General features: G+C 46.3%; 1 non-coding gene across 1 annotated transcript; it reads right to left on the bottom strand.

Moving 5' to 3' along the window:
- Window positions 1-6,553: 6,553 nt before the first annotated feature.
- LOC146189778 (U1 spliceosomal RNA) lies at window positions 6,554-6,715 on the bottom strand. The gene has a single exon (XR_014707743.1). It is a non-coding gene; the product is annotated as a U1 spliceosomal RNA (small nuclear RNA).
- Window positions 6,716-8,017: the final 1,302 nt, after the last annotated feature.

Here is an 8,017-nt window from a genome sequence, read left to right as displayed (position 1 = left end):
GACTAGACTAGCGATGATTTTGCCAGTGACAGTTTAAGTACCCAAGGAAACTGAACCAATTACTGCATTGAGCATCCTGCTAAACTAGCCAGGAGGCAGAGATGGACCATGCAAAGTGTCGGGCTTGTGTTCTGCCGGAACTGGCCGAGAATAAGAAAGCAATATCCTGTGCCCGTTGCGGTTTGACGCCCCCAGGCATGTCTGCGGACAATTACGGATCGTTTAAAATGTTTTAAGAGACACGCTGGTCATAAAGTCGTGATTCAAAATTTTGGGGGTCACAAGCTCCACCTTTACAGGTGCGACACGACCGCGTTGATGGTGCCTTTCTGCCGGCTCCCGTTTTCATCTGTCTTTTGTGTGCATGCAGTTTACAGTCCGGTTAATAATTAATCCCTTAATTTGTGCATCTGTTAGTCCTCACGTACTTATTAGCATACACACGTTAACTACAATCTTACGTCAAACACCACACGAGGTGGCATAAAAATCCAATTGAGCCAATCCCTTCGAACGTGCCTGAGTGGCCTATAGGCGTTCGTGTTCTACTCCGGGTCCAATATTCCCGGAGTTCTCGTTTCCAACCTCGTGACGTCACTCAATCAGCCGACCATTCTATGCGCCACCATGTCACTTGTCAAAGGCATGCTCTCTATTTTCACTCAGAGCGCCGACGCCGAAATAAAGAAGTCAAAGTAGAATTTCCTGCCGAATGGAGTCTGTAATGATGTCGCGTTAATAGGCTTCTTTCGCAGTGGGCTATATCTTCATATGCTGAGAATATTCAAACTCCGCTCAAGACTTGCAAGTGTGTCTCAGAAAGCACTTCACGTACCCGCATGAAAGCCAGGAGAGCTTTCGTACCATCCACTGCCTTGAAGAAGTTAACATTTTTTTATGCAATCACAACACTGCAGAACCTTGTCTTGTATCGCACCTTAGAAAGCTATATTCTATAAGAACCCATTCTTGGATTGCGGGTTGTCGTCAGAGGCTTAACCAGCCACCTCCCAGCCATGGATGGTGGTTACCTTTGCGCAAGTCGAAGCCTGACTTGACCGACGTTCAAAAAAGAAAGAAGCAATTTCGCTCGCACCTAATATTTATGCGGTCCGCCCACAAAATGAGGCCGTAAAACACTTCGAGGTAGATGGATATTCGACATTGGGATGCTTTCGTTTGGTACAACGTTGGCTGGCGAAGTGAAACCCTGTATAATTTTTTTTCTTCTGCATTCCATGCTCTTCACGCGGTAAAAACCTGAGGGGGCACAAATCTATCTCATATCTGAGTGGACATTTTGAAGGTCTCACAAACACGACGGCAAACCTCAACAATCTTTACCAAGGCCCAAAGCTACCCCACTTCTCTGCACGTATCTCAAACACGGCTTCACAAGAGATGCGAAGTAGATATGGGGCGCCCTTGAGCAAGGCACGCCTTAGTCAGCACTGTTACCTCTGTGGCCCTCACCGCATCAACTATACGCATTAGCCACTAGCTGTTCCGAACGCCGCCACCCGCGCGAATGCACAACCAGGCCAGCAGAGCTCTATGCACGAAACCCACGAATACAACGATATCATCACCGCCGCGTTGCTTGGCGACAATTAGCTCACGTTCATCGGCGCCCGCCTTTGTGCTTTTCTTGTCAGCGCGTGCGGAAGATCATTGACAGCAGGGCAGGATCAAGGAAGCCGCTGAACATCGAGCGTAACAAATTAAGTCGCAGCGAGAACTGCTTAAGGCGAGAAATCCAGTCACACGCTATAGTCAGAGCCGGTCACAAACCTATTTGATCCCTGCAACTACTTTCGATTACGGGAAAGGAAAATTACTGTTTCTGTATATTAGCAGAGTTTAAAATGTGCCTCCAAAGGTTAATACGACGTTATCCAAACTTATCACGCATATTCTTCACTACTCATGTTTCAGGTATGCTTTAACGATCGGAATTGGTACAACTATCGGTACAATGAAAATCTTAGGACATCGATGACGTACAACAAGGAAGTGAACCAGGCAATGACGTTCGACAGCGAACGAGCTCTGCGGGCCAAGGTGGGTGCGTGTTCTACTAAATATTTGGTCAGCAAAAGTTGACCCTTGATATGCGGTTTTGAATGAGAAGCAGTGATACACAACAACAACAGCTGCGCATCGCTCGAGCATAGCAGAGCTGTGTTTTGACGAAATGAGTGAGTCTTCTTTATTATGTGACAAAAAAAATGATTTCTGATTCCCGACTGTGCAAAATAATTCCAACTGTAAAGACAGACACCGTAGCACTCACATTGTGTTTCTAGGCCCTTAACCTAAGTCTAAATCTAACAGAATAATAATCATAAAGCCTAATCGCTAAATACATATTCAGCTGAGAATAATGAAGTCAGATATAAGGCACTGAATAGGGTGGGTTAACGTATCGACTTTTCTTCTTCAGTCAGTAGATGCATGTCCGTTCATTAAAACTGGACACAAGTGCTGGTAATATGTCAGGTGGCTAAAAGAAAGTCGTGATATCGGCAGGCCTAACGAAAGCGGATTGGGACTGTATAAATGAGGAAGAGAAATAGGTACGTTGTTGGGAGGGGGGGGGGGGGGAGCTTACTTTTCGGCTCACGGGCGTCTTTTCGTAATTTTCAGTGTAGGCGTAGCACTTAGAGTTACAACTAACAGATAACATTCAAAGTTATAGCCGGCGCTTCCATAGTCAGCGGAACTGCGGCCTTCCGTAAATGTGACATGAAGTGTTCTACTGTTTCCAGGTAATTGAACGCTGAAGACCAAATGCCATTTGTTCTTTCTTCGAAGCTTTTTCATTGTTTTCTTCGTATTACATTAAGGTTGAAGCTCGTGGGCCTGTTCAGGGAACATCTTGAAACGAGTGTTGTCTTTTTCTCCTCTCACGGTTCGTAGGTCTGCGACACCAAGCAGTCGGCAGTAAACATCACGTATGGTCTAGCGGCGTACGAAGTTGACTTCGACAGTTTGACGAATAGGTGCCCCGATCTAACGCTGACCGGTTTCTACAGGCGCGCCGCCCTTTTGGCCAACCTGCATGCGTTCATCACCCAGAAATACAAGACAGCTTCGAAGAAGGCTGAGTGCGAACTTGTAAACCCGTAACTGGCATTACCTATGAAAAAGCAAAAGTTTTCTTCTTCTTGCTTCTGTCATGCGTGTCATTTACATGGTACTTAAGTAGTCTGCCACTAGTAATGACGATAAGAACCATTAGCACCCCGCCGGGGTGGCGCAGTGGTTACGGCGCTCGACTACTGTTCCCAAGAATGCGGGATCGAATCCCGGCCTCAGCGGCCGCTTTTCGATGGAGGCGAAAAGCAAGGCGCCCGTGTGCTGTGCGATGTCAGTGTGCGTTAAAGAACCCCAGGTGGTCGAAATTTCCGGAGTCCTCCACTACGGCGTCTCTCATAGCCTGAGTCGCTTTGGGACGTTAAACCCCACAAACCAACCAAACCAAACCAGAAACCATTAGCGGTGAGGCAAGCTACTCTCAGTTACCACAAAGAGAACGCGCCGTAGCTAAGCTAAGCCCAAAAACTAAGATGGCGGGAAGTCGCAAGAGATGGCATTTGTAGATATAATATAGCTTCAGGCGGCCTTTTTTGCAAATATACTTGCCCCGTCTTTGTGCTGTTACCATGAAGAAAGGAATGATTTGTCTGGCTGCTCACGCAGTATATAATAGCCTTTGCCATTAAACTACAAGTACCACAGACTTTCCAGCTACAGTAAAAACTAATTTTTAAATTAAGTGTAGCCCTCCCATTGGTGAAGAGGTGTTAAGAAATCTTAATTCTAGATCGGAGTACCCGGGTTCGACTTAGATAACCGACAGCTGCTTTACCTTGGAGGCGAAACTGAGAGGCGTCCATGTTCTGTGCGATGTCACGTTAAAGATCCCGAATATCCGGAGCCCGCCAATACGGCGTCCCTCATAGCCTGAGTCGCTATGGACGATAAATCCCATAAACCAAACCAACTATTTTTTATTCATACTAGCAGCGAAGAAACACGAGCACGAAGAGAAGGAACACACAAAGCACGGACGAACGCTTCATTCAACTGGTTGATTGAGAAAAATGTCGAGTATAAAAAGGCTCATGCGTCTACGCACTACAGAGAGGACAAGAACCCAGCCAAATGCCAAGGTAAAACCTGAATTCTTATCATAATGCCGCGAAATGATTGAGCTCCGAAGTATGCACAAAATTTGAAGCATCACAAATACAGCAATCTGCTCTTTTCTCTGTATGAAAGGCCTCCAGAGTTCACGTGCCGTTTGATTCGTGCTTCTGTCTAGAATTCTAACACTGTCAAAACGTGGCGAACATGTGTGTGACTAGCAGTGCGTAACCAATCGCACATTTTTGTTTTTCTTTAAATTTCTTTGGTGTTCCCCAGCCGGTCGTTGATACATCGCCCCGTTTGACCAATGTACACTTCTCCGCATGAGAGTGGCAGCTCGTATACCACCCCTGAAGCGCACTGCACAAAGGGCGTGGTGTGCATTTTACTACGCCCGCTTCTTGTATCACCTCCGAAAATACGAGGGCACAGCTTTGAAAGCTTCACTGGAGCCGAAAAAGAGCGGCACCCTATACCTATTAGTAACCTTCTTCATGTTTTGCGACACTTTGTGTAGGTTGGGGGCAACTTCCGGTTGGAGACTGTCCCACTCCTCATCTTAGGATTCGCTGTGCGTGCCGTCACTTATTTTTAATGCTGGGTTTCTAAACATTGAGTTGGCCTTAACAAAGATTCCTAGTAATATATCTAAGGTTATAGTGCTGTGTTACCGTCTATCCGTGCTGGCAGCGCTTGAAAATTCGAGGGATACTCTGCTTTTGTGTTCCTTTTATTTTTTAACCCCCTTTCTATCACAGAAGTGCGTTTTCACTGGGTCCCTGACCACTATGGAATTACATATAACGAGAGGGCAGATTTTTTTAGCGATGTCCGCCCTTGGTGGGCCTCTTGTTCCGTACATACCCAATAACGTCTACTTTACCACGGTTTCAAAATTTTCAACGTCTCCATTACCTAAGTCACGAGCCTCTCCTTCCTGCAGCGGATTACCAACACCTATATTGGCCTTGGCGTTGGCGCATGTAGTTCGAGGCAGCGTGAGGTGTTTATCACTCTTGCGCTGCAGAATACAGCAACTAAATTTATATTTATATCGTTTGGGTCTATCCCTTTGTGAGTGTTGTAGAGAAATTAAAACCATAGACCATTTTTTTTCCTCTTCTGCCGGCGGTTGGCATCTGTACGCAAAATTTATTTAGCGACTCCACTTTCTAGATTAGGGTTTCCTCTAACCGTTCCAGTTCTCCTCTCCTTCGGGGAAAGCGTCACGGGATATGCTTTGAAACCTGTGTGCAATTCTGTTCATGATTACATTACTTCCTCGCGCAGATTCCTGTGCTAGATGAGAGAGAGAGAGCACTTTATTTGCACCCATCAGAGAGTATGGATGATCGGGTGAGACGCAGCTCCCCCTTTCACCGTCTATCTCCCCCTTAGACGTCGGACGGAATCAATTGGCTTCCGGCGGCGACCCGGGCTTGACGGATGACTTGTTTCTGGACTTGTTCTTTCTGGCTGTGAAGGGAGGGTTCCCATGGCTCTTTATTTCTATGTATCCCGTTTAGCGCTGGGCAAGCCAGAGCATGTGATTTAAGCTCGCTGTGCCTTCACAGTTTTTGCATTTGGAAGAGTGCACCTCAGGATGTCATTTGTGCAGGATATACGGGTCTAGGAAGGTGCCCGGCTGCAGTTTTCACTGGATGAAATTTCACTGCTTTTTCTTTTCCTGCTTATTTGTTTCAAATTTTAGTTAATCACGCATATCTCTCTAAATACTCCATTCATTGACCCTATATATTTTGTATCTGCCATTTACCTCGGGCAATCCTCCGCCGTGGGTATGTGGCATTTTGACAGAGGCTATAATCATCATCATCTCCAAGACATTTCAGGTCTGAGCGCTCTTTCCGTGATGTCACACACCTCGACCGAGTAAAACGTTTGTCAGCATCACATGCGCCGGTCATGAAAGTAAGTTCTACTTCCGAGCCAGCAGATCGACGCCGACTTATCCAGAGAACGGTGGAAGCCGTGATCATCCCAAGGGAACCCCGCCGACCTCCTCCAAACCAGCGCAACCGGTCCTTGCGCGGATCTCCTTTTTTGAGACGAAATAAAGAGTTCACCCCCGCCCTAGTACGCCGTGCACTTTGATGTGTTCAACGGAACTCTGGCTGTGTTTGATGTAACACCCGGTCGCCCCTAGCCAAAGCTCCCGGCTGCTTCCGCTCGACATTCGGTTCAGCAGCGTTAAGTCCCTCTATTTTCCCTATGTGGTCGTGTGGCTTGCATAGATGTTTCTCAAGCTGTAGAACTTGAGTGACACCGGTCTGGCCAGTCCGTGACTTACTGATGTACAGTAGCATGCCGATTAACAGGGTGCACTAATAATACGGTTGATGTGAGAAATAGTAAGCTCTATTTTTTGTATTCTAACGGGTAGGGGCTGGCGCGAACGCCCAGCCCCACTACCAAAAATTGCATGCCCCATCTACGCCAGTTAGGAGTAGTGGCGTGCGTCAGCCAACCTCAGTGCAATGGAAGACCTAGACATATGGCCCCGACTTTCCTGATCGTCGGCGACCCAGCACCAGGTAAGTATACCGAACTGGTCCCTCGACTCGCAGGCCATATCGGGTAGGCCATCGCCTTGTACAAATTACGGGTGCTGGTTATCTAAATGTTTTTTGCGTTGCTGTAAAGGCCCTATGGTTTACAATACAATTATTTCAAGAAACCAAATCCGAGGCATAAATGTGCTATAAATTTATATTAGTAATTGACACTGCTAAGCAGAGACTGGCTATGAGATTTTACTTGGTTAGTTAGATAACAGTGGCATTCTAGTACAGCTCTAATCGATTCGTGTTCCTCACCGTTGGTCAATTTCTATGCCGTAAACTCTGTCGGGCCATTTCTACGACATCGCATTTCAACCGCCTTGCATTCCACTGAGACGTATCTCACCTAGAATTTCATAATTATCTGCGTTTTCGTTTTTATAATTTTTCTTTTCCGCGCACGTCTCCTTTTTTATCTTTTTGTGCTCAAATCCCGTCATCACGCAGAGGGGCGAGTAAGCAGATTTAAGAACCTGCTAAATTATCTACATTTTTTAAATCAAAGCGTTAGTCTCAAACTAGTCTCTCTCTCTCTCTCTCTCTCTCTCTCTCTCTCTCTCTCTCTCTCTCTCTCTCGTTGTAAGGTGGCGCAATGGCAGGACCGACGTGTCTCCGAGTGTAAATAGGCGCACCCGTCGTCCATTGATCTCTGTACAGCTTGCTGTGCGCCTGCAGTCGTTTTTTACGCGGGCTCAAACCATTCTATTAAAATATGACGTTTAATTAATCTACACTATATATCAATCCTCATCATCGCCAGCCTTCGCTACCTTAGGCACGTGCGTGATGGATGAAGCAGAAGAAGAAGTGGATTAAGGCGAAGGCTGTTGAGCTTTCCTTTGGGCGATGCGTAAGTATAACTGTCATGTCCAGTAACACTGTAGAAATCCACTGGTGAACTCTTTTATAGAAAGTGGTCCTAGCACTGAGTTTCATTGTCCAGTCTGCTAAGTTTTTCACACTCTTATAGGATTTCCGAGCACCTAATGCATGAACCCCTTCCCGGTCCTAGCGGGATTTCTGATGTCACTAACAGAAAGCTGTGCGTGTGAGTTCCTATTCCATGCGTGAAGTGTAAAATTATGAGTTTTATGGTTAGACGCCCTATTATTGCTAAACCAATCATCAGGGTAGCGTTGACGCCCTCCTTGTTATATCGTAGGTTGTTTGGTGCAGACACTGAAGTAGTACTTATCCCACTGCTTGATATGCAATTAGCACTTTTGTGCCATATTTCTGTTAGCTGTTTTTAGCTGGTGGGCCTGAAGAAGCTAGTGGGTCTT

Source organism: Amblyomma maculatum, chromosome 5, assembly GCF_055883805.1.
Source record: "Amblyomma maculatum isolate TAMU_Amacu chromosome 5, ASM5588380v1, whole genome shotgun sequence".
NCBI classification, from domain to species: Eukaryota; Metazoa; Arthropoda; class Arachnida; order Ixodida; family Ixodidae; genus Amblyomma; species Amblyomma maculatum.
The sequence above is the reverse complement of the archived record's forward strand: the minus strand, read 5'-3'. Positions and strand labels throughout refer to the sequence as shown.